At 41.0% G+C, this 26,697-nt stretch overlaps 1 long non-coding RNA gene across 1 annotated transcript; it reads right to left on the bottom strand.

The window, feature by feature from the left end:
• Positions 1-24,688: 24,688 nt before the first annotated feature.
• On the bottom strand, positions 24,689-26,295 carry LOC146973943 (uncharacterized). Its single transcript, XR_015037693.1, has 3 exons — positions 25,628-26,295; positions 25,460-25,540; positions 24,689-24,782 (listed from the first exon to the last, which is right to left on the bottom strand). It is a non-coding gene; the product is annotated as an uncharacterized LOC146973943 (long non-coding RNA).
• Positions 26,296-26,697: the final 402 nt, after the last annotated feature.

The raw sequence follows: 26,697 nt of genomic DNA, 5'->3' as shown, positions 1-26,697 counted from the left end.
AACTTAAAGCGTGTATGTTTTGTTGAGAAAAAGCAGGAATGGCTGGATTCACTTTGATGTTTGACCCCTGTGACCTTTGACACTTACCAATTGGCTTTATGCACAGCTCCCCTACTTCCTGATCGTACACCAGCTCCTTTAGCTAAAAATTCAGCCTGATAGGCCAAAGCACCTGGAAGCTATTAAAGAATTGCATTTCTCCTTTAATATGAGGTCAGAGAAAGGAGCATTGCTTTTTGGCTATTTGTGACCCTTCTGAATGTCACAGAGCTCTGAATCTTTTGCACACACAATCTACTAGACATTCTGGACCACATATTAAAAGCTCATCTTCCTGAATCAAAGTCTTGGTGTTTTATTCAAGGAAACGGGGTCAAAAAGGTCACAGATCAGCGACCTTTGACACTTGTGAAGGTCGCACGGGTTTGAAATTGCACATGGTGGATGGCCTTAGGCCCCGGACAAATGCATGAAACTTTCAGCCTTATAACCCCAAGGATGTAGACGTTATTAGACAAAAGGCTTCTAAATCTAGGCTTTGAAGGCCGAGAAACGAGCCTGGACGGTCAGCTGTGACCCTTCTGGACGTCCGACAGGTCTGAAATTCTACAGAAACTTTGTCCCTAGTGCTCTGAACAAAATCAAATCAAAATCTCAGCTTCCCGCATCAAAGTCTTAGTGATTTATTCAAGGAAACAGGGTCAAAAAGGTTAAATTTAACACTAATCAGTGACCTCTGACCCTTGAATTCATAATAATGTTTTTCAGATAAAAAATAAAATGTCACTCATTTCACTCATTGAATTAAAAATTACAATAAATGTGATGTGATGTGGACCAGAAAGATGCTGGTGAAAATTATGAAAAAAAAGAAAAAAAGAAAGAAGTCAAGCCAACTTTTATGCACTTTATTGTTGAATTTTAACAATATAGCACCCTTTTTTTATTCAATGTTGAAAACAAAAAAGATGTTAAGACCTTTTAAGAAAATAATATAAGCTCAATTTGGTTTATTTTTTCATTTGCTGGTAACAGCAAGCTCAACCAATCAGACACGTCGCTGATAAATATGAGGATTATGGGTAATGTAGTGCTTCTCTGTGATATGACATTGGAAACAAAGCGTGTTTTCTTAACATAAAGTTGATATTACACAGGGCTTTTGGACTCAGCAGAAGCACATAATATTGTTACACAGTCTTCCTTGGATGGTTACAGCATTATGGCTAATAATCAGATCTTTCTTCAGAATATTGATTAAACAGAGCAGCTTTTTGAACGCGGAAGTGGTCTTCACCTGTAGAATCCACAAGCCCCTCCCTCCTGGTCTGACGCAGCTTCCGACAAGGACGTAATTTATTTATTTATTGATTGATTATTCTGCACCAAACACCATGATCACTAAATACTGTAAATAAATAAATAAATAAATAACCGAAAGGACGTCCTTGCCGAAAGCTACGTCAGACACAGCAGCATCAGGTTCAATAAAGATTTAAGGAAAAGTTTAAAAAAAAAAAAAAAAAGTTTTCCTCTGCTCACAGCGTCTGTCAGTGCCGCAGCCGGTCGGCTGGATCACTTGCTCTGAGCGTCACATATCGCCGCAAAGGGAACTGCATTGGAATCAACTGAAAGCCGAGCGCGTCAAAACCTGACGAAAAACGGGCACCTAATGAGTCAGGCATGTGACGATGAGGGACAGTGACCGTTCGTCAGGCTGTTGACACACTGGGAGTGAGAACTGCAAAATCCGACGATGAGGGATTCGCATTCAAGTCTATGAGTGGCCCTTTGCGTTCTGGAGCAACGTCGAGGGAGAAACGGTCCCGCCCCCCTTCGTCAAAATCCGGCGATGAGGAATTCGCATTCAAGTCTATGAGTGGCCCTTTGCGTTCTGGAGCAACGTCGAGGGAGAAACGGTCCCGCCCCCCTGCGTCAAAATCCGAGGATGAGGGATTTGCATTCAAGTCTATGAGTGGCCCTATTCGTCGAGAAACGACCTCGAGGGTACCCCCTCCACGTCAGTATATTGACGTAAGGGGCCTTGACCAAGCGTCAACCGTTTGACGCAAAGGGGTGAGACTGTGTTGATTCAAGTCCAGCCTTAAAACCTTCCTGACAGAGTTTTTAGTTAGGGCTGGTTCAGGTAGCTCTGAACCATTTTATAGCTACACTGCTATAGACTTAGACTGCTGGGGGACACATCTGGTTACATGGAGCCCTCTCCTCTCCTCTCCTCTCCTTTCCTCTCCCCTCCCACATTTTGAACTGTCTTTATCTGTTGCACTTTGTAGTTTGGCCTTTGGGGTCTCACTCTCTCTGTGTTTCACGGATCCAGCGGAACTCCATCTCTCTGCACCAACCGCCGCCTGCATCGCCCCCTTCCCATTTTTCCCTGCTGTTACAATTTCTTGAAACCATCCATCCTTTTCTCTAAACTGTAAACACAAAACCCAATTTTCAAACTACATTCACAAAACCTCTGACTCTTCCTGCAAAACCAAACTATTGCCTCAAAACAGTTCAAACAGTGCTCAAAACCAAACATTGTTGTCAGATCAGACTCTGTCCGTCCTGGGTGAGGATCCCTCCTCTGTTGCTCACCCTGAGGTTTCTCCTCTTTTTTTCCCTATTACTACATAAAAGGGTTTTCTTGGGAGTTTGTACTCAGTCAATGTGAGGATCTAAGGGCAGAGGATGTTGTTATCATGCTGTGTTGTTTGTACAAATGGGCTATACAAATAAAATTGCCTTTATCTGTCACTGCAGGATATAGTTGCACACACTGCTCCTTATGGGAAAACATTGCAGACTAAATACAAAACAGATATGTTTGATATACATGTCATGTGACTGTTTTGTGACTTCATCTCTCATCAGTTCAGTGAGAACAATGATGAGGTCACTGATACACTGAGGAGTCAACAGGGATTGAGCTGGGCCAGGCTGGCGGCCAATCGGACAAGGTTAACTTCATTTAATCATATGATAAGAGCGTGCACTTGTACAGAACATGTGGTGAAGTTAATCTCATGCACTCAGAGTGATATGATATGTGCCGTCTTACCCATCTTCATCAGTTCACAACATGTCAGTGAATTTTCATATGAAGTAGAGCAGGGATAATAGCAGTGTTGTCATTGTGACATGTGTTGTGTTCACTGACAACTGAGTCACTCACCATAATTGTTCCCATTTCCACACAGATTCATTGTTTAAGTGGTTCTAGTGGGAGTGATTAAGGAACAGCATCCACAGTTCATTTAATGTAGGCCGACTTCAGCCTGACTTAAATCACATTCACACAGGTCTGTCAATCATCTCTAGTGTCTTGTGTTCAAATGAGATTTAGGACACTGTCACATACACTCACTTGCTCTATTATAGACGCCTACAGTTCATACACGCACTCAGTATGATGCAGTTTAACCAGGACAGACAGAGAGCTGCATCATCTTTAAAGGTATAGTTCACCCAAAATTGAAATTTCTCATTATCTACTCACCCTCATGTGGACTAAGGGCTGGGAGAAGTTTCAGAGTCCTCCGTGGCTTCTCTGAGTTACAGGGGGTCTCGGCGTAGCAGTGCATGTCCATATAACGGTTGCAAATGGATACCAACTGTCTTCGTAACAAAAAGACACACCAAAAAACATCCAAATACCTCCATGCTGCTCGTATGTAATGTCCGTCTTGTATTGAAGCCCCGAAATGTGAAATTGTCCCGAAAAAAATGTAATAAGTCTATATTTCAAGCTTGTTTCAAGATTTTGTCGAATCTCCTCTTCCTGGTTCGTCAAATTTGGACGAACTGGGAAGAGGACAGACCCTGGTTCGTCCTAATTTGACGAACCGGGAAGAGGAGCTTCCGCTACAAACAAGCTTGTAAAATAGACTTTTTTTTTCGGGACAATTTCGCATTTCGGGGCTTCAATACAAGACGGACATTACATACGAGCAGCATGGAGGTATTTGAATGTTTTCTGGATGTTTTTTGGTGTGTCTTTTTGTTACGAAGACAGTTGGTATCCATTTGCAACCGTTATATTGACATGCACTGCTACGCCAAGACCCCCTGTAACTCAGAGAAGCCACGGAGGACTCTGAAACTTCTCCCAGCCCTTAGTCCACATGAGGGGGAGGAGATAATGAGTGAAATTTCAATATTGGGTGAACTATCCCTTTAAGCTCCAGTTTACCATCAGCTGAACTACAACAACAGTTAGGTTTGGTTCCTAACAACATCTCATGGCTGGTGGACATTCAGGCTTGTGCTGCCTGAACCAAATACTATCTGACACCAGCAGGCTAGCTGGCCACCGCCAAGAATCACACAATGGAGCTGCAGACCACTCACTGTCATTATACAGTCACAGTCTGCTACTTAGTTCAGTTCGGTTTCATTTATTGTCATTCAACATGTTAAAAACACGAAGGAGGGAAATACGTTACTCAGGTCCAGTAGCGTACAGGATAAAAAACGTAAACACTATAATAATAAATAATTAAAATAACCTAAAATAGTACATTTAAATAGAGACATGATAAAGATTAAACCAAGCAGTTAGTAGTAGTGCAAACCGTAGAGTGTGGAGGAAGGCATTGAGTTCATAAACCTAATAGCAAATAACAATAATATAAGACTGATAACATGAATAAATAATATAATAGGTAATAACTAACAGCAGTAACTGAGGATTTATTAACTTTGTTCCTCAAATAGACTAAAAGCAGTTGGTGAGGTTCTGCCCCACATGACCTGATGAGGGCTTGTAGTTCAAAGCTTTTATTATCAAACACATAAACACACCTGGATGTGTGCATGTCAACACTGTGAAGTCCTATTTTCAGATTTGTTCTGCAGTGTGACAGAGCTGAAAGACATTGACCTACAGTGACCGCTCTGTATACCTGGGTTTTGATTCTGATTTTTGATTTTGGTTTAAATCTAAAACTACCTAAAGAACAAATGGACAAAGAAAATGTGTAGGCTCACAGTTGGAAGTTTCTGAAGAAATGCCAAATAGGTGAAAAATGCAGCTGCAGTACAGAGCTTTGAAAGATGAGATGGTGAAATGTTGAACATTGTTTCCAAAACTGTTCTAAACCTGTTTCCAGTGTGTTTGTGCCTTGAAACAATCTGTGGGACCTTAGACAGGTGCGTGCCTTTCCAAACCATGTCCACTCAACTAAATGATCCACAGGTGGAGATAATGGGCTCAATGCACAGCTCCACTACTTCCTATCTTAGCCACAGAACAGAACAGAACTCTTACTAAAATATGTGAGACTAGGCCATAGACTTAATGGAATACCTCCCTGTAGTCTTATGTGTGTACCAACACAGGTCATCATATAGACTGTCATATGAATTGCATCAGTTTGGATACAGACACTACATTCAGACAATTGTCATCACAGAAGTCAGGCTAATTAACTGATTTGAATCAGCTGTGTATGTTCACCTGAACACTGAGGTTGCCATGGTGATCTTAAAGGACAATTCCAGGCGAATTCAACTCAGGGGTGTATTTTCCTATCATTTTAGGTCTAAAAGAAGGAATCTGAGGATTTTCAGTTTAATTGCTCCTGTTTTGCGGTAGTTGTGTCTGTCCCCGCATCGCCACGGCAGCGATGAATGGGAGTGGACGCAAGTTCCACTGCTTAGGCTGTTTACATCCCTCAAAGCCGCAATTTTTTTCCACAGACAGCGTCAGATGGCGACTCAAACATACACCCAGAAGTTTATTTACTTCAAGCAAGCCGACATGTTTGTAAAACTAGATCTAATTCAAAGTCTCCCAGAGTCTCGTGCGAGACCCAGGTTGACGCGCTCGGTGTGTTCAGTTGCAGTTGGAAAGCTACCGTTTGTGTCATAAACACAGGAATATCAGCTCTTTACTTGCTTGAAGTGTACTTTTTTTTTCCACAGACAGCGTCAGGTGGCGACTCAAACATGCGCCGAGAAGTTTTTTTTACTTGAAGCAAGTCAAGAGTTGATATTCCTGTGTTTATGACACAAATAGTAGCTTTTCCCACTGCACCTGAACACACCGAGCACGGCAACTGGGTCTCGCGCGAGACTCCGGGAGATTTTGAATTAGATCTAGTTTTACAAACATGTCGGCTTGCTTGAAGTAAATAAACTTCTGGGTGCATGTTTGAGTCGCCATCTGACGCTGTCTGTGGAAAAAAATTGCGGCTTTGAGGGATGTAAACAGCCTAAGCAGCGGAACTTGCATCCGCACCCAGTCATTTCTGCCGTGGCGATGCGGGGACAGACACAACTACCGCAAAACAGGAGCAATTAAACTGAAAATCTTCAGATTCCTTCCTTTAGACCTAAAATGATAGGAACATACACCCCTGAGTTGAATTTGCCTGGAATTGTCCTTTAAGTGCTCAATTTCAACTTGTAAATCCGATCACTGCTGAAACCTTGTGTTTCCTGAGAGAAGAGGAGACAACGGTGATGTAAAGTAGCTGTCTGAGGTGTCTAAAATGTGTCATGTGCTGCTATATTAGTAATGTCCTGCTTCCTGTTTCCCTGACGCTTTGAACTTTTGAAACAAGGCAGCAGCTGTAGCTTTCCACAATGACAAACTTGAACGAAGTGCTGAATGTTCCCTGATTAAAACTATTTGATACAGTACAAAAAGTCTGTAAATCACTGTCCTGTATTTAGAGATGGAGCAGTCTGGAGCTGAGCTCTGATACACAACACAGTAAAATGTCTGATAAACACCACATGTATCAGAGGAGAGACTCTAATCAGATTTGAAACAGCTGTGCTGCATTTTTTTTTTTTTTTTTTTTGACAGTTTTAGAGGAGGTTTTCATAGAATATTCCCCCTAATCATAAGAGGAAAAATGACTATGTTGTATGAGAAAAATGAAGACATGCCTCTGTTTCTTCTTTCGGTCTCCATGTTGGCTTTTTCCTCTCAGACAGACACCTGCTACTCAAGGTCATCCCTTCAGGTTCCCCTGGTGAGTTTTCCTCCTGAATGAAGGCAGCGACAGGAGTAAAAGTCCTTAGTAAGCAGTGCTTGCTGAGAGAAGTTCCTCACCACCATCAATCCTCTGTCGGCGTCTGGATCCCTTGCCTCGTTAGCTAATTGAATAAATGAAAGATTGCTGCTCCGTGGGCATTGTGTCCCTTTGGCTTTGAGCTTCTTTTATGGTGCTCTTGCTTTTCATTTCCGTTCTCCCCTGCTTATTCTCACAGTTGAATTCGCATAAAAATAACATTATAGTAATGACACCAGAGGTAATGCGTGTCCGTGCTGATACAGTACACTGTGTGTGTGTCTCAAATGACACCTCTGGATGTGCAGATGATGAGTGGATCAGGAGGGGAAGCAAAGTTTATCAAACCTTCCACTCTGTTCCCTGCAAAACTTTGTGCATAATTACAGTAAAGAAGCATCATGTCACCTGTGATCAATGATGCTTTTACAACACAAGTAAAATACATAGTAACAATAATAAGTGAAAACAGGGTGATGGTCCCCAAATCCCTCAGAGGAACATAACAGAAACTTGCAGATCTCTCCCAACTGTAGAGCCATTACAGATAAACAGTCAGTCTTCCAAACTTAAAGGGACAACGAGGAGTTTCTATTTGGTTATAAAAAAAGTCTCACGTTAATGTGGATGAATCTACGCTACCCACACTTGTTAATGGGCCCATTTTCGATAAATATATAGTTTTGTCTCTATCGTTATTTTGTTATTATTAGTGGTGGTTGCTCGAGTGGCTGGTCGAGCTGACCAGCGTTTCTTTACTTTAGGTTTTGTGGCGAGTCATGAGAATAACGCCGCCGAATCGCCATTTATGGTGGGAACTACGACGGTATGTGATCGTCTTCGAACCTCTGACTTTAATTCTTGATGAATGAAAACATGAGTCTGTCTTGCGCCGGTCAAAGAATTTCACGGTGCGCGGAGGCTCATAAATGTAGTGTGAAAACGCTTCGCTTTTCCAAAACTCCTCGTTGTCCCTTTAAAGGGATAATTCAACATTTTGGCAAACTGACCCATTGCTATAATCCCTATAGTCTTAAGAGTAGGTTTGTTACCTTTAATTGTCGGTGCAAGTTATTTTTAGAACGGCGGAGCAGAGCTGTGAGCTGCTTAGAGCTACTGTACGCTACGGAGGCTAATTGAATTTCTCCACCGTCTACGTAAGTGGCACGAACCCACGTGGGCGTCGCGCGGCTCCTCTTGTCTTGCGTGGCTGGTCTATTTTATTTCCTCCATGCACGGCTACACGGCCCTCCAACAGGTAAAAACTAGACAGAATTGTTGCGTCCTGGTTTCGTCATGTCCGTGCCTGGTGTAGCTGGTGAAAGACTCACAATGGCAATGGGCCAATTTGCCAAAATGTTGAACTATCCCTTTATGATGACTTTTCTCCTTTAATATTTATTTGCACACTTTAATTGCTTTTACACAACCAAGCAAAAATGTCAACAGTCATCAAGAGGCTCCTAACAGACTCCAACAGCGTGTTTTGGGTACTGAAGTATTGAAAGAGGCCACTCCAGGCCATGATCCTGCAGTTCTCAGTTATTTGACAGAGACATGGGACTCCACCAGCTCTGCTCAAACTGACTAATGTGCTTCTTTCCTTTTTTCTGCTTATTTACATGTTCGATTGGGAAATCTAATCGGTTACAAAAAGAACTCGCTGAGATGAAAAAAGAGCGTTGGTTGCTAGGTAACAGATAAGGACTCTTGGATTTCAGTATTTAGGATTTCCTAAACTAAGATGACATGGGATGAATGAAGGAAATATAGGATTCCTTCAGAGATTTGCTTCAGTAAAGTCAGACTGGGAAAAAAAATGAAACATCCAATATTACACTCTTTCTATCTACTTGAGACTTGAAGTTTCTATCGTACAGCCCCAGGATGTCCACAGCTGGTCTGTGGTGGATGAATAGCCTACATTATTTATAATAAGTAGCAACACACCATCAAGCATTAGTTAAGCATTAATAAATACTGAATTCTTCATTTATAACGCATGAAAACTCATTAGTAGGTATGTAGTTTATAAATACAGTTAGTGCTTATCAATGATTAGTGAAACATTTTTAACTGTGTTTATAAACTAGATACTAATGGGTATTCATGTGTTATAAAACATGAATTCAGTATTTAAAGCTTAACTAATGCTTAATAGTGTGTACATAAAGTGTTACCATACTTTCTCTTCACAAATCTTCTAAAACTCAGCTAATATACTTTGTTTGGTTGAAGACCGCCTCTAACAAAGCATTCATTGACCCGATACATTCTAATCCACAAATGGCTCATGAAAATCACAGTCAACAATGACTGAAAAGACTGGAAGCCTTTTTACAACATTGTTTCAGATCTGCATCAGTTGTGCAGAGGAGACCCTTAACCTGCCAAAAAAGTCTTGCCATAAAGTTACGAGTGAGTAAAGGAAAACAGAAACTTAAAGGACAATTCCGGGCAAATTCAACTCGGGGCTGTATTTTCCTTACATTTTGGTCTCTAAAAGAAGGAATCTGAAGATTTTCAGTTTAATTGCTCCTGTTTTGCGGTAGTTGTGTCTGTCCCCGCATCCCCACGGCAGCGATGAATGGGAGCGGATGGAAGTCCTGCTGCTTAGCCTGTTAACATCTCTCAAAGCCGCAATTTCTTTCCACAGACAGCGTCAGATGGCGACTCAAACATGCACTGAGAAGTTTATTTACTTCAAGCAAGCCGACATGTTTGATCTAATTCAAAGTCTCCCAGAGTCTCGCGCAAGACCCAAGTTGACACGCTCAGTGTCTTTACGTGCAGTCAGCGCTACCGTTTGTGTCATAAACACAAGAATATCAACTCTTGACTTGCTTTAAAGGGATAGTTCACCCAAAATTCAAATTTCACTCATTATCTACTCACCCTCATGTGGACTAAGGGCTGGGAGAAGTTTCAGAGTCCTCCGTGCCTTCTCTGAGTTACAGCGGGGCTCGGCGCAGCACTGCATGTCCATATGACGGTTGCGAACGGAGCTCACTTTTCTTTGTCCAAAAAGACACACCAAAAAACATCCAAATACCTCCATAGTGCTCGTCTGTAATGTCCCTCTTGTATTGAAGCCCCGACATGAGAAATTGTTCCGAAAAAAATTAAATAAGTATATGTTTTAAGCTTGTTTGTAGCAGAAGCTCCCAGCACTGCTCTTCCTGGTCCGTCAAAATCTTGTGCGATCTGCATTGACACCCAGTTCACGGCAGAGCAATACTGGGAGCTTCCGCTACAAAACAAGCTTAAAATATAGACTTATTTAATTTTTTTTGGAACAATTTCTCATGTTGGGGCTTCAATACAAGAGGGACATTACAGACAAGCACTATGGAGGTATTTGGATGTTTTTTGGTGTGTCTTTTTGGACGAGAAGAAGAAAAGAAGAAAAAGTGAGCTCCGTTCGCAACCGTCATATGGACATGCAGTGCATCCGCTCCCATTCATCGCTGCCATGGCGATGCAGGGTCAGACACAACTACCACAAAACAGGAGCAATTAAACTGAAAATCTTCAGATTCCTTCTTTTAGACCTAAAATGTTAGGAAAATACAGCCCCGAGTTGAATTTGCCCGGAATTGTCCTTTAAACATTTAAAGACGTGCTCATTTTTGGTGTTTGTTTCCCACAGTGTCCACCTATTTTCTTTCTTTTTTTTTTTACCTCTCCTCAAAAATCAGCAAAGTATGACATTGTCCCAGGTCCCTTTTCACACGTCTGTCCCTGTCCCTGTGCTGTGATGTCTGGTCCAGGAAAGGTACGAGTGCACTTGCACTTTTCGTGATATTGTAATGCCCTCTGCAGGAGAAATGGGAGAACCAACAAATCTTTTTTTCCCCAAAGTCTGTTGTGCTGTGCACATATTTGATTTTTGAGTCATGCTTGTGATGCCTGGCCACATCAACATGCACAATGTCTGGTATTTTAGCCTAATGTTCATTAACTCTCTGGATAATGTAACAAATTTCTAAATTACTTGCAGTTTGTTGGTGAGAACAACTTAAAATGTTGTAATCTTCATTATTGAAACAGTGGCATCACCCTGATGACTGATCACTGATCAGACTCAGGCCTGTGCTGCTGTAACTTTAAGCCGACTCCGGTTGCAGAGAGGACATCTTAACCCGAGAGGTGACTTAATAAGACGGATGAGACATCGTTTACTTCAAGGCTTTTACCTTGACGGAGGAAAATATATTTTCAAAATCACCTCTCACTTGAGTTCCTGCTTCTAAGTGGTAAATGTAAAACCATTATGAGTCTTGGGATGGAAATGATTTTCTAAACACACGTTGCTGCTGCTTTCAAATGATGTAGGCTGCTTTATGGTTTTCATGAAATGCCACTGTCGTGTTGAAGTGCCATGAAATGTGCATGTGTGTGTTTGTGTGTCTTGTTAAAAGATAAACTTTTTTCCACGAAACCTCTCTCCTGTGCATTAGAGGAAAAGTGTACGTAGCCTATAAGCAGGCTGTGTGTGTCGAGGGAAAGCGGAGTGTGTGTGTGTGTGTGTGTGTGTGTGTGTGTGTGTGTGTGTGTGTGTGTGTGTGTGTGTGTGTGTGTGATCGCATGTCACAGTGAATTAGCCTCTGCGTGGCATCCGCCTGGCACACAGCGCTGCCTGCCCTCTGCCCACCACCCCACATATGTGCCCAAGATTAGAATTAATAACCAGCGCTGCCAATCATACTTTAATCACAATACCTCTGCATTTAGGGGGCGCGGCGAGGTCGCAGGCATCTGGCCCTCAGGATGGCCAATCTTCACATGCTAATAGGGCGAGTGTGCGCCGCCGTGCGTGCATGTGTGCCTCCCTGATGGACTCATTTTCAGCAGTCGGTGGTGGCAGCTGTTCAGGGGAGCCACAGAGACTGACAGGAGGGGTACAGCACCTAAGAAGTGGAGGACAACACACCAGCTGCTGGGGGGGGGGGGGCATACAAGATGTTATATGTGTGTGTCTTGTATTTACATATGCCTGTCTTAGTGTATATCATTCCTCATGATTAACAAATGATTTTTCATGGATCAGGATCTGCTACTAACCCCAGTCATCTGTGTTCATCTAAGAACATACAGGATTTGCTAACAAAAAAAAATCTGAGAATTTGAGCTGTTACTTTGAAGTGATGGAGTGTCACACTTCCAAAACTTTAGATAAGTCAGTCGAGGACAAGTCAACAACACAGCCAACTGTCAGAACTTATATCAAGTTCCGGCTACAGTTATGTGCCCCCATCAACCACTTGGATATTTGGTCATCAGGATATAAAATGTCACCTCTCGATTTTTTCCTGATTACATTAAAAGGGGACATATTTATCACTTTTTGAAGGCTCTTTAAAGGGATAGTAGCATTTTGGGTGGGGTTGTATGATCTACAAATAGCCCCTAAGTACTTTAATTGTAGTAGCAGACTCTCTGCACTCCTCCCGTTAGCAACGCCAGCCCATAGCCCTGCCCAGAGATTTACAACATACATTGTTGTGAATGGACCCAAAGAAACGGCCTATTTTCGTGGCCTAAAAGAGGTTTTACCTGAAAAAAAAATACACAGTTCCATTGCTCGCTATAATATAATTTTTTCCAGCCCTTCAAAGTGCAGGAAAATCGCAGTTTTTATTTGGACCTAACCAACACACATATCCCGCCCGCCAATCAGCAGTTGGTTAGGTCCAAATAAAAACTGCTATTTTCCTGCACTTTGAAGGGCTGGAAAAAATTATATTATAGCAAACAATGGAACTGTGTATTTTTGGTAACACTTTACAATAACCATTGTTTATAAATGGTAAATAGACCATTTATAAATGGTAAACAGATCGTTTACTAATGTATAATCATCATTTATAAACAGCATATAGACCAATTATAAATGGTAAATAGATAAGTTATTAATGTTTAACCATAATTTATAATTGGCAAATAGGTAGTTTATTTATGTAAGTTAATAGTTAATTTACCATTAACACGCAATTAAATTATGATTAATGTTTATTAAAGCAGATATCAGTGGAATGTTTTTGTTAATATAAGTCCTAAATAGTCCTATTTTCCGTCAGCAATCACTTACATGAAGTATTTCAGCCTAAACACGAGTCTCTCCGTCACTCTGCTCTGCTGTAACCCGAGGAGAAAATTTTCCTTGTGGGATACAAGTGTTATCCAATGAGGGGAGAGAACGGCATGAAGGGCTGTGTGTGCAGCCAAGGGATGCGCGTGAATGTGGTGACGTAGCACGAGGACCAATTGATGCCTGACAAGGGCGGGGGCTGCTAACTCATGGTGCGTTCAAGGAAACTCGTACTTTGCGTTTTTCCTTCCTGTGAAGTCATACCAGTTCGATCTGGTACGAGTTCACGGGTCGGAAGTTACGAGTGGCCGTTATAGGGAACTTTCACAGACAACAGGACGGTAAAAACACGAGCTACGGGTTACCTGGAACGCTACCAAGTCGTAGTTGTGACTTGAAGCTGTAACTTACGGTTTCAAAAGCCTGCCTTGAACACAGCATTAGCCGAAACGGCCGTGCCACTGATATCTGCTTTAATTATTAATGGACTATTTATTAAATGTGTATATAAGGTTTAAATGTTGGTTGTAAAACATCTATAAAGATTAAAATGTGTATCAGTGGCACTTTGTAAATGGGTAATATTTGGTTTATAAACCATCTATAAACATTACTGAGATGGTTATTGTAAAGTTGCAACATATGTTTGTAATACTTTGTAAACGATTAACAATTGGTTTATAAACCACCTATAAACATTTCTTAGATGGTTATTGTAAAGTGGCGACTTATGTTCATAATTATTTAAATGATTAATACGTTGTTTGTACTGTAAATCATCAAGTGACATTTATTTGACTTCTTTTAATGGTGATCTATAATAGAGTGATTATTTTTTGCAAAAGAATCGGGTCTGATCATCGTATTGAACACATTTATGAACAGAGTCAATAACATGCAACACTGTACCACAGATAAATATGGTGGTAGGCAAAAATGGTGGGATTACAACACAACAATGACAACGTAATTTTAAATTTGATGATTACATTTGAATTGATGATACAATATTCAGGCACACTGCACTTTAAAATTAAAGGGATAGTTCACCCAAAATTCAAATTTCACTCTTTATCTACTCCCCCTCATGTGGACTAAGGGCTGGGAGAAGTTTCAGAGTCCTCTGTGCCTTCTCTGAGTTACAGCGGGGCCCCGTGCAGCACTGCATGTCCATATGACAGTAGCGAACGGAGCTCACTTTTCTTCGTCCAAAAAGACATACCAAAAAACATCCAAATACCTCCATACTGCTCGTCTGTAATGTCCCTCTTGTATTGAAGCCCCAACATGAGAAATTGTTCAGAAAATAATTAAATAAGTCTATATTTTAAAGCAGAAGTAAGTGGTCCGGTCGTTTTGGCTAATGCTGCGTTCCAGGCAGGCTTTTGAAATCATAAATTACAGCTTCAAGTCACAACTTACGACTTTGTAGCGTTTCAGGCAACCCACTCGTGTTTTTACGACCTGTTTTACCGGTCAAAGTCACTATAACGGCCACTCGTAACTTCTGACCGGTGAACTCGTACCAGATCGAACTGGTACGACTTCACAGGTCGGAAAAACACGAGTTTCCTTGAACGCACCATAACAGTCCTCGTCCCTACGTCGCCACATTCACGGCGTCCCTTGGCTGCACACACAGCCCTGCATGCCGTTCTCTCTCCTCATTGGATAAAAACTGTAGGATACGATAAATGTTTTCTCCTCGGCTCAGAGCAGAGCAGAGTGACTGAGCAGAGTGTTTCAGACCAAACACTCTATGTAAGTGATTGCTGTCGGAAGATATAATTATTTAAGACTTATATTAACACAAATATATCACTTACTTCTGCTTTAAGCTTGTTTGTAGCGGAAGCTCCCAGTGTCTCAGTTCAGTGCTCTGCCTGGGTCTGTGCAAATCGCACGAGATTTGCACGGAAGGGAAGAAGAACAAGAGGGACATTACAGACGAGCACTATGGAGGTATTTGGATGTTTTTTGATGTGTCTTTTTGGACGAAGAAAAATGAGCTCCGTTCTCAACAGTCATATGGACATGCAGTGTTGCATGGAGCCCCGCTGTTACTCAGAGAAGGCACAGAGGACTCTGAAACTTCTCCCAGCCCTTAGTCCACATGAGGGGGAGTAGATAATTAGTGAAATTTTGAATTTTGGGTGAACTATCCCTTTAAAGGGACAATGAGGAGTTTCTATTTGGTTATAAAAAAGTTTCACGTTAATGTGGATGAATCTACGCTACCCACACTTGTTAATGGGCCCATTTTCGATAAAAATATAGTTTTGTCTCTATCGTTATTTTGTTATTATTAGTGGTGGTGGAAATGCTGGGCGAGCCGACCAGTGTTTCCTTACTTTCGGTTTCGTGGCGAGTCATGAGAATAACGCCGCCGAATCGCTGTTTATGGTCGGAACTACGACGGTATCTGATCGTCTTCGAACCTCTGCCTTTAATTCTTGATGAATGAAAACATGAGTCTGTCTTGCACCGGTCAAAGAATTTCACGGTGCGCGCGGAGGCTCATAAATGTAGTGTGAAAACGCTTCGCTTTTCCAAAACTCCTCGTTGTCCCTTTAATTTTAAAGTGCAGTGTGCCTGAATATTGTATCATCAATTCAAATGTAATCATCAAATTTAAAATTACGTTGTCATTGTTGTGTTTTAATCCCACCATTTTTGCCTACCACCATATTTATCTGTGGTACAGTGTTGCATGTTATTGACTCTGTTCATAAATGTGTTCAATACGATGATCAGACCCTGTTTTTTTGCAAAAAATAATCACTCTATTATAGATCACCATTAAAAGAAGTCAAATAAATGTCACTTGATGATTTACAGTACAAACAACGTATTAATCATTTAAATAATTATGAACATAAGTCGCCACTTTACAATAACCATCTAAGTAATGTTTATAGGTGGTTTATAAACCAATTGTTAATCGTTTACAAAGTATTACAAACATATGTTGCAACTTTACAATAACCATCTCAGTAATGTTTATAGATGGTTTATAAACCAAATATTACCCATTTACAAAGTGCCACTGATACACATTTTAATCTTTATAGATGTTGTACAACCAACATTTAAACCTTATATAAACATTTAATAAATAGTCCATTAATAATTAATAAACATTATTAATCATAATTTAATTGCTTGTTAATGGTAAATTAACTATTAACTTACATAAATAAACTACCTATTTGCCAATTATAAATTATGGTTAAACATTAATAACTTATCTATTTACCAATTATAATTGGTCTATATGCTGTTTATAAATGATGATTATACATTAGTAAACAATCTTTTTACCATTTATAAATGGTCTATTAACCATTTATAAATGGTCTATTTACCATTTATAAACAATGGTTATTGTAAAGTGTTACCGTATTTTTTTTCCAGGTAAAACCTCTTTTAGGCCGCAAAATAGGCTGTTTATTTGGGTCCATTCACAACAATGTATGTTGTAAATCTCTGGGCAGGGCTATTATGGCCTGGCGTTGCTAACGGGAGGAGTGTAGAGAGTCTGCTACTGCAATTAAAGTACTTAGGGGCTATTTGTAGATCATACAACCCCACTTTAAAAAAATGCTACTATCCATTTAACATATACACGAATTCGGTGAGCGATTTGTGTATGCCGCCATTGCTGCTGTGATATGTGTCAGTCATAGTAAACTGATTCTCTATGACAGCATCATAAATAGGCTGCATTTGTGATGTTTAGTGCCCCCCAGTAACTGATTAAGGTATCTTACATGAATAGCAATATTAATTTAGGAATTAATTTGTTTGAGCGATTAGCAGGAAAGATTAGAGTAACAGGGAGATAAGAGACTGTATCATAAACAATATAACATAGGCTACCGGTACGTTATGCGTGCTGACGTTAGCAAGCCAGCAGCGGGATATTTAATCATTTGGACAGGCTACATGAATAAAAACAACAACTTGTGCTTTGTTTATATTCAAGAATATTTGGTAACGCTTTATATTAAGGTCCTTGTAATAAGCATTAGTTAATAGGTAATAAGGCCCTTATAAGTGATTACAAGATGCTTATTAACATTATTATGCATTTATAAGACTATATATGTATTAATAGACTCATTATAATATAGTTAATAGCAGACTATAAGAGATTTATAATAACTTATAATAAACTTAGTTAACTGTTTGTTGATGCTTATGAACATTAATAAAATCCTTATGAGTATCTTATAATTGTTCATAATAACATTACAAACACATATATTGACTCAACTAGCCCAATCATTATGTCTTTATTAATCTTAGGGTATGTGTAATAAGCGTTAGTTAATAGGTAATAAGGCTCTTATAAGTGCTAACAAGTATTAATAGTCTCATTATAATATAGTTAATAGCAGACTATAAGAGATTTATAATAACTTATAAGAAACTTGTTAACTGTTGATGCTTAAGAACATTAATAAAATCTTCATGAGTATCAATCTAACCCAACCATGATGTCTTTGTCATGCCTTTATTAATCTTTTTTTTGTTTGATTTATTAACATTATACTTTATTGCTCATCTACGTATTATAAGTTTACTTGTTTACAGTAAACTGTGCTTTTTGCAGGTACTGGATCTAAAGCGAGAACAATGTCTTATTAAGGCTGATAAATCTTTTATTATGCATTTGATTTTGGTTTTCAGAAAGGTGCGTCGGAGGAGAAGAGCAGACTTGTAGAGTTTCTTCTCACTTGAAACATTTTACCCTTTCGCTTTTATTTTGAAGGCAAACAGCAAAACCGGAAGTTCCGGTTTAAGCTAGCCGCTGATAGCTTAACACATGCCCATGTGTAAAATGAAGGTAGTTGCCCAACATTTTTGCCCCCGAGTAGAATTCAAACCCATTCTGGGCCTCGAAAAGAAGCAGCTGACAAGAGGAAGCGTTGTGAGACGGAGGATGACTCTTCTGGTAAGTTTAACTGCTGCTACTTGTTAGTACAAACTCAAACATGCATAGCTAACGTTAGCCGAAGCTAGTGTAGACCTAGCCGCCTCAAGACTGTTGCTGCCCTACGGAAGCGCTCCTCTGTGTATCAGTGAGAACGTTTTTATATTAAAATGTAGTTTATTTTGTCTCCAGCTAGGCTTATATACATACAATGTACATTTACATCGAAATATATAACTTCTCTCTTTCGTTGTGCACCGTCTGATATGTTCTTGACATACAATGTACATTTACATCGAAATATATAACTTCTCTCTTTCATTGTGCACCGTCTGATATGTTCTTGACACTTTTCTGTACATGATAGCCTACTTACTGCTGTGTACATTCAGCACAGTCATTTGAGTTTGAGTTTGAGTTTAATGAAATGTGCTACATTAAAGGCCCTTTCACACCGCGGACGTAACGAATAAACGACACGAAATTGCGAAATATTCGCGGCCAAATATTTCGCATCAAAACCATTCACACCGGCGGCGACGCGAATATGCGACAGATGCGACAATTAAATTCCAAAGTTTCGCTTTGCGACGGCTGGTTCTTCGCCTCCACGTCAGGTCTTCAATCTGTTAATTATCCCTCATGTATTCGCTACGTTATGCCGCTGTTGTCTTGTTACCAACTTCACTCAACACAGCAGCTCACTGTCTGATCACTGATCAATATCTGATCACTGTCCTATGGACACACTCTATTGCTATTTCTCCTCTTTCCACTTACCCCCCTCCTCCTCCTCCTCTCTTCTCCTCCTCTTCCTCTCTCCTCCGAGCCACAGGTTATTTATTGTTTACATTAGCGGCCAAGCACGTGTCCATGCGCCCGCATGTCCGTGTGTGTGTGTGTGTGTGTGTGTGTGCGTGTGCATGTGCGTGTGTGTGTGTCTGTGTGTGTGTGTGTGTGTGTGTGCCCAGAGAGACAGCAGGTGGAGGGGCTGACTGGCAGAGATCAGAGCAAAGACGGTGAACAACTTATTTTTCCTGTGAGAGACTGTGCGGCCACAGTCTGTTATGGGAAACAGCTGTCTGTGTTCTGACGTGAGGGATGTGACGTACCTCCTTTTCACGGCACATGATTGGTTGATGCGTTTATTCGCGGGGCGAAAGCTCGGAAAAATCGACCGCACTGTTGTGATAGACTACTCACACTGTTAATAATCTATCCTGTACGACAAACCGGATACCAGCACCGTAGTCTGGCCTGCCGGAAGTGCGTTGCTGCGATTAGCCTCTGATTGGTCGGAACGAGCCACCCGGCGGAAGTCCCGCCTCCGTGTTGCAGCTTTTACAGTCCCCCCGGGAAAGGGAAACATAAACAAACAACAACAGGAACCTTTATCATGCATCCATATCATGAACTGAACAGAAGAATAAATAACCGTCAGCGGTTGCCAGCCGCCGTTAAACCGAACTCAAAAATAAATATCCGTCAACGGTTGCCAACCGTCGTTAAACCGAACAGAAGAAGAGAAAAATGGCAACGTTTGAACACAATTTACAGACGGCCACTAAAAAGGCAGCCTCGGCTCTTTGTGTGGATAACTTAAGGGACAGCCAGAGCGTTTGTTTACGCCATCTGATTTCTGGGAGAGATGTGATGGCCTGCCTCCCCACCGGCTACGGTAAAAGCCTGATCTACCAAGCATGGCCCATCGTCTGTCGGGAGCTAGCCAGGCTAATGCCGAACATTGCGCAGGAGAACGCCATGGTGTTGGTGGTGTCCCCGTTGCTCGCGATAATGGAGGACCAAGTAAAAAGCCTGCAATCCAGGGGTGTACCCTCAGCATACGCCGGGAAAGACCCAGAGACGGACACGTTGATCGCAGCAGGCCACTTCGCAGTCGTTTACGGATCTCCGGAGACATTTGTTGGGCAGGATAAGTGGAGAGCTGTCCTCCAAACGGTCGCATTCCGGGAGCGTTTGGTGGGAATTGCTGTCGATGAAGTCCATACGGTGACCCACTGGTAAGAACACATTTCTTGCTTTTATTTGAGTATATTTGTGAGGAAAAGGCTGTACTTTACTCCGTTATATTGAGTTACATTCTGCTCGCTACTTCTTCTTATCGATCCAATGCGAGATCTGTTTGTTTATGTTTTGGAGATACTTCCAGCTATGTCACATGACTGCGTTTCACCAATCAGATGTAGTCACTAGCAACGTTTGCCTCCGTTTAACCAATCAGACAGAGCCAGACAGTCACATGACCGCACACAAAATCTCCGCGGTAAACAGGGCGGCCACTCCGCCTCAAATTTAAGAAACCATACTAGTAAATGTGTTTTAGCTGTGAATCATCGGCTGTTAAAGTTGTACGTACACACAGTCTCACACAGTCTCACACACACACACACACACACACACACACACACACACACACACACACACACACACACACACACACACACACACACACACACACACACACACAGTTGGTTTTCTATGGAGTTTTTCCTCAGTGGATGTGAGTGTCTAAGGACAGAGGATGTTGTTATGATGCCATGTAAAGCCCTTTGAGACAAACTGTTGGTTTCCACAGATCCACTGGAGCTCCATCTCTCTGCACCAGCCGCCGCCTGCATCGCGCCCCCCCTCTGCCGCCCTTTCCCCTGCTGCTAGGCCGGCCTGCCCTCTCTTCCCATGGACCAGTCTGCCATCCGGTCCTCCCATTAAGCTGGCCAGCTCTCTTTTTTGAGGACTACATGCAGGCATTTGGAAGAGCAGGGCGAGATGGGTCTCAGGCGCATTCCATCATTCTGTACCATGGCAGGCAACTTCAGGGCTTATCGAATGAAATGCTCCAGTATGTGTCTGAGAGTAAGAAGTGCTTGAGAGTTAGAATTCTGCATCTGTTTGATGGTGAGAAAACAGAGCCTCTGGACCTCAGACATGCATGTTGTAGCTTCTGTGCATTATCATGTGACTGTCACGACCCGTGTGATGGAGGTGCAAGTCCCCTCGAGAAACATGCAGGGGAACGCTTGGAGGACATTGCACAAAACATGACAGAGGAAGGACCGTGTGGAGTGCTCACACTATATTCCACGCAGCAATCTGTCTCCTTCTTTTCTGGAGGAGGGTCTGGCAAGCGAGACTAACTGTAATGTGATGTAAGGTGACATCAGGTAAATTGGGCCATCAGGTAAAATGAGCCAGTTAAGGTTTGAGCCTCCTAGCTTTTTAAGTTTTAACAGGCAATGGCTGTAAATGATTTCAAATTGTTGCTACAACTGTACTTGACAAAAAACAATTGATTTGAGTGGTCTCTGGTTGCTGTTTTGGGTGGGACAGTGCTTTATATACAGCCTGCTGAGGAGAAGTGTGCCAAAAGTGGCCTGGCAAACAAATTTCACTTGAAACTGATAAGGTTGATAACGCTAAGCTAACTTATTTTTAATTTAAATGCATTTTTTGTGGGTGGCTCAATTTACCTTAATGCATCATGGTAAATTGAGCCATGCATTTCAGCTAAAGTGGGCCACATACAAAACACAGTCTTACACTGAAGTTACACAGAAATTGAGGGTGCAAAACATGTTCAAAGTTAGATATATATCCAAGGTTGGTCAGTGCCACTCATGGTGCCATTAGCACTGTGGGGGAAAAAATGGCATCTATAATGCCACACACACACATACACACACAGTAAAAGAGCCTATAACATAGTCAGTTAACAAAGAGCATAGCAACAACATGATCATGTCATTTTAAAATGCATTTTAAGATTAAAAAATGTCTTCAACCTCTTATGTATTCACTGTTAATGTTAAGTTTAGTGTTGTAGTTTAGTAGTAGTATCAATTAATTATTAAAATTTAAATGATTTCTGCTAAAATTACTGTGTTGTTCTCTCTTGGCCCAATTTAACTGAACGGCTGGCCCATTTTACCTGAACCTTCATCGTACCTCGAGAGGGAATATCCCGATACTTTAACTCTCATAATTCCAAAATAATTATACTTTTTAATTTTTTTTTCACACAGAAACATTTAAGAGACCTATGTCGATTTTTAAAAATATCAATGGATTTCATGCATACTGTTTTTGATGGTCTTATGAATCGTTTACCAAAAAGTGGCCTGACTTCACCCTATGTAATTATATCCTTGTTGTTTTGAAATTGTGACTTGTAAATATAATTTAAAAACAATCTTGCATTAAATGCATCTTTTTAAAGATTGAAATACATATCTGTTGTTGTTTGTACATTACAATGAAATTACAGTTTTGAAATTCTCAAATGGTACCTGGTTAGGATTAACACATAAGAAATTTTGTTCATGATTTTGTTCATGATATCTAAGTAACAGTGACTTATAGAAAAATGACACACACATAGTTAAGGTTCTGAGGTACTATGCCCAATTTCAGGCATCTAATATTTTTTATTCATGTACACATTGCCTCCTGGAGCTCCAGCTGACAGTTCTTCTGCTCCTTAAACCATGCATACACACGGAAGAATATGCAAAAATGTTGTCTACATTCACATAGTGAGGTGGCATGGCATGAGGTAACAATATGAAATACAAACAAACTAATACATAGACATAATCGCAGCAATTGTCAAAACACAATGTTGCATGTGCTCAATTTACTGGGACAACTGTTTCAAGTGACATTTCTTTTTATGCTCATTTATCCATTGCACTACTTCACGTAGGTTTAATCTGTGCAAAGGATTGGCTGTGGCATTTTTGAATGTGCTGTATCTTCTTCCAGGCGTAAGGCTGAAGACTTCATTGGTGTGGAGCACTCCTATCATTTCTGAAATGTCAGCCTCCTTGTTAGGTTGTGGATGGTGTCCTGATTCTGGCTGTATTTCACAATCAGCATCATAGTTTTTCATCAAGCGTGACAACTCCCCAATGGTCCGACTCATTTCTCGGGCTATGGCAAACTGCACATTTGCCCCTTGTTTAGCCATTAAATCTTTTGTAAGGCGCACAAAATGTTCACAGTTTAAATCCAGGGCAATGTTGTTGCCAGCCCCCCCACCAGTATTTATGGTCCTGTTCCAAATGAGTCGATGTGCTACACTTGGACTTTGAAGTGCATAAATGTCTAGCAGCAGTTTCAGTGCTTCTAGGCTATATTTGTTTCTCCCAGCTTTTTTAAAGTGTAACATCTTAAATTTCCAGAGGCGGACAGTCCTCTGTCCATCACCTTCTTTGATGGAATCCTGAAAGTCCCGTTCGAGTAATGCCAGTTTCAGGAACCCAGTGTGGTAGTTGAAGACCCCGTCTTTTTGACTGGCCTGGCATTCCACTGGCCTTGGCTCCAGCTGACCATGGTAAGCCATGAATACGTCATGAGTTCTCTCAAGATGTTTCTTTAACTCTGCATAATTTTTAAAGACTAGATCATTGCAGTCAGGATAATCACAGTTGACAGGTGTGTGTTGGGCCTGTGGGTGAGCCTGTGTGTCTTCATCTTCTACTACACTATTTGAAATTAGCATGTTGTCATTCATGACATAAATGTCAACTATGTTATGTAGGTGTGTGTTGATCCAATTAAGCTTCTCTGAGTCAGACTGGAAGGTTGCAGGTGGAGAGTGGGTCCCTGGTGTGTCCTGTGTGGTTTTCATTGAGAAGTAGTGCATAGCTGCAGCTGTGATGGAGGCTTCAGTCACATCTTGAATGAATGTGTTACTTGCTCTGTATTTGTCTCCCAGAGCAGTTGTACTGGCATTTCGTCTATTAATCAGGTTACGCAGTTGGTGCAGTGTCCCCATGTCAGCGCTGGATGTGGTTTTATAATATTCTTTAAGAATAAGATCGGTGAAATTCATACTGCAATGAAAATCTGCAATGGCAGTGATAATGCCACTTTGTCGGCCATATAGAGTGTTTGCATTTTCAATTGAGCGAAGGGCTGCATCAGAATTTTGCTTGGTCAGCTGATCTCCAGCAACGATTACTTTTACAGCTGGCTTCATCACTTTTTCTCCATCTTCCTCTGTAGGTACATAAGGAACATATCTGTCATGTATGTAACCTAGGAGTTTGATCATATCTGCTGTATTTTTCTCATCAGCGTCAAACAGACCAAGGGGGGTTATATCTGATTGTTTGCACATTTGAGATGAGTAAGAATGTGGTATGTGCCACTGAAGGTTGTCTTTGAAATGGCTGAGGCATGGAAGGCGGGCCACCAACACTCTTCCTATCAACTCAGAAAATTCCTGTCTCAGATTGAGTTTATCATTGTCATTTGGCAATATGTCTGTAAGCGGCACCTCTAGCACAGATCTTCTGTTGTCTTGGGGGAGATGACTGGCACTGACTCTCTCTTTTGTACCAACCATTATCATCCAATGATACAATTTCTTTTGGTGAAGCATTGTCATGGTATGAGGGGTTACACTACGATCCAAGTTATCTATTGTTATCTGCAATGGAAATTCAACTGAAGGGACCTGAAAATAAGGAATACATTGAGACAGTGTTAATTGAAGATGAAAAACTCAGAAGGTGGTGTGATAGGTGGAAAAAAAATCATGTCAGTTTGATAAGTCTGACACAATGCCGAGACACAATTTGTGACATATGAACACTCCAAAGCCTTTACCAACCTGATCAATAGATTGATGATGTTCACAGGTCTGAGGGAGGTCTTTTTCACAAAGTGTTGTGGTAGAAGCTGCTGCATTGTCTTCATCACAGGGCTGATACAAAATTGAAAAAGAGTATCAGAATTTACAGTTTATTATCGTGTATCACAATATTGGTAGTGTGTGAAATGCAGGTTATCCAAAATATAATACTATGACTTGTGACAAAGAATAATCCTATCTCTAATCAAGTGCATAGATTTTCAGTATGAGAGCATGATTTCATTTCTTTCCAGTGACACAGCTCATTCGCGTGCTTAGATTTTTTTTTAATCCAATATTAGCGGGCTATGCTTTACAGTAAAAGAGTAGCTGTGATGATAGTCCAGAGGTTAAGCATTCTGCTACACAGATATCCTTTTTGTGCAGTATTTATACTACATAAAACATAGCCTACTAATATTGGATTTAAAAAAAATTACATTGAAATCCTTTGCCCCCCCCCCCCCCCCCGGAACTCCAAAGGCGTTTTGCTAACTCAGAAAGTTCTCCAAACCCTTCCTTGGCGTGACGGTGAGTAGAGAAGTGGGGAATTAAGTAGCCCATCCCTTTAAGACATTTCTCAAAGATTCAAAAATTTGCTTGTGAGCTTTAAAGAGAAAAAACACTTATGTGGTATGTTGACACTTGAACCAAAATTGTTCTTTAGACCCTTATCTTCAATTTTGAAGCAAAACCTAAACTGTTGCATCAATTTGAAATGACTGAGTGTCCGGGAACCCAAGTAATACCTCTTCATTAGAAGACAGCTTGCATGGTGTAGCAACATCCGATTCTGTATGCTCTGGTGACTTCCTATTCTCTGCATCGTCCTGTGGTGTATTAGAAATTATACAGTAACTGAAATTGTTTACTGTGTTGTATCAAATACTACTAATTTGTTTTGGGATTTCACTTACTTGACATTCATGTAGAGCCGTGCCATGCAGCTGAGTGACCTCTACATCTGGCCCCCCCAAGGCAGAGTTAGAAGCTCTGTGTTCTTCACATACTTTGTCTTTCCAGTGGAGGAACTTGCTGTCCCATGTTCTTGCCATTTCTTTCAGCTTTGAAAGAGCCATGTCACTAGATATGCAGACACCCAATCTATTTAGTCGTTGAAAACAACGTTTCTTTGCCCCACCACGGGACAAAACTAGAGCAGTCCTGTACATATGTGCTGACATGGTTGGACAGCGGGCCTGTAAGAGTATAGCTCCAGCCATTGCTAATTTGCAAAATTTGGTCTTGCTATGAGATGTGGGCTGTCTTCCTGAGGTTGTGGCATCCATGGAGACAGCACTTACAGACTCCAAAAACCTCAGATAGGTTGGTGCGTTCATCTGCCATTCTCCAACAACGTCCATCCACTTTAGGTTAAGCAAATCATTGATGCTGGTCTTTCGGAGAATAGATCCAAATTTCATGTTAGTCAGCTTCTTGCACTCTGCCTTAACTACATCCAGCACTTCTTTGACCACAACATCAAACAGTCCAGGAACAGACATGACTGCATGGGGAATTCTGTTGATGCGTCCATCCACAATTCTGTCAAGTACCCGCCCCAATGGTCCACAAACAATCCGAGATTTCTTTGAGTTCGTTGTTCTTATGGTAATCTTTAAAAAGAAGAAATTAGAATGTGTCAGTGATCAGGCTGCTTGATTGTCATAATTTCATTTTTTGATTAGAACAATTGATTGACACACCATGTACATTAATGCTGAGCATCCAGTCCAACACTGGACATTCAGTTCTAGCTAAGTAGTTTTCTGGGATGTGTTAGAAACAAACCATTGATTGTTTTCTTATCGGTGTTCTTGTACTTGCAGACTGTGGTGCAGGGCGAAGTGATGGGGTGCTTTGATCAAGGTCTGTTACCGTTTGGTTGCCATCCAGTTGTTTCTGAGTGAAGAAGACACTGTTAATAGACTTAGACATGTGGGCTAAATTTAAATTAGATTGAAATGACAAATATGATTCAATTCAA

The sequence above is a fragment of the Trachurus japonicus genome, chromosome 15, assembly GCF_045865225.1.
Source record: "Trachurus japonicus isolate A0001 chromosome 15, Traja_1.0".
Taxonomy (NCBI): domain Eukaryota; kingdom Metazoa; phylum Chordata; class Actinopteri; order Carangiformes; family Carangidae; genus Trachurus; species Trachurus japonicus.
Note: the sequence above shows the minus strand (reverse complement) of the source record. Positions and strands in the feature narration are given on the sequence as shown.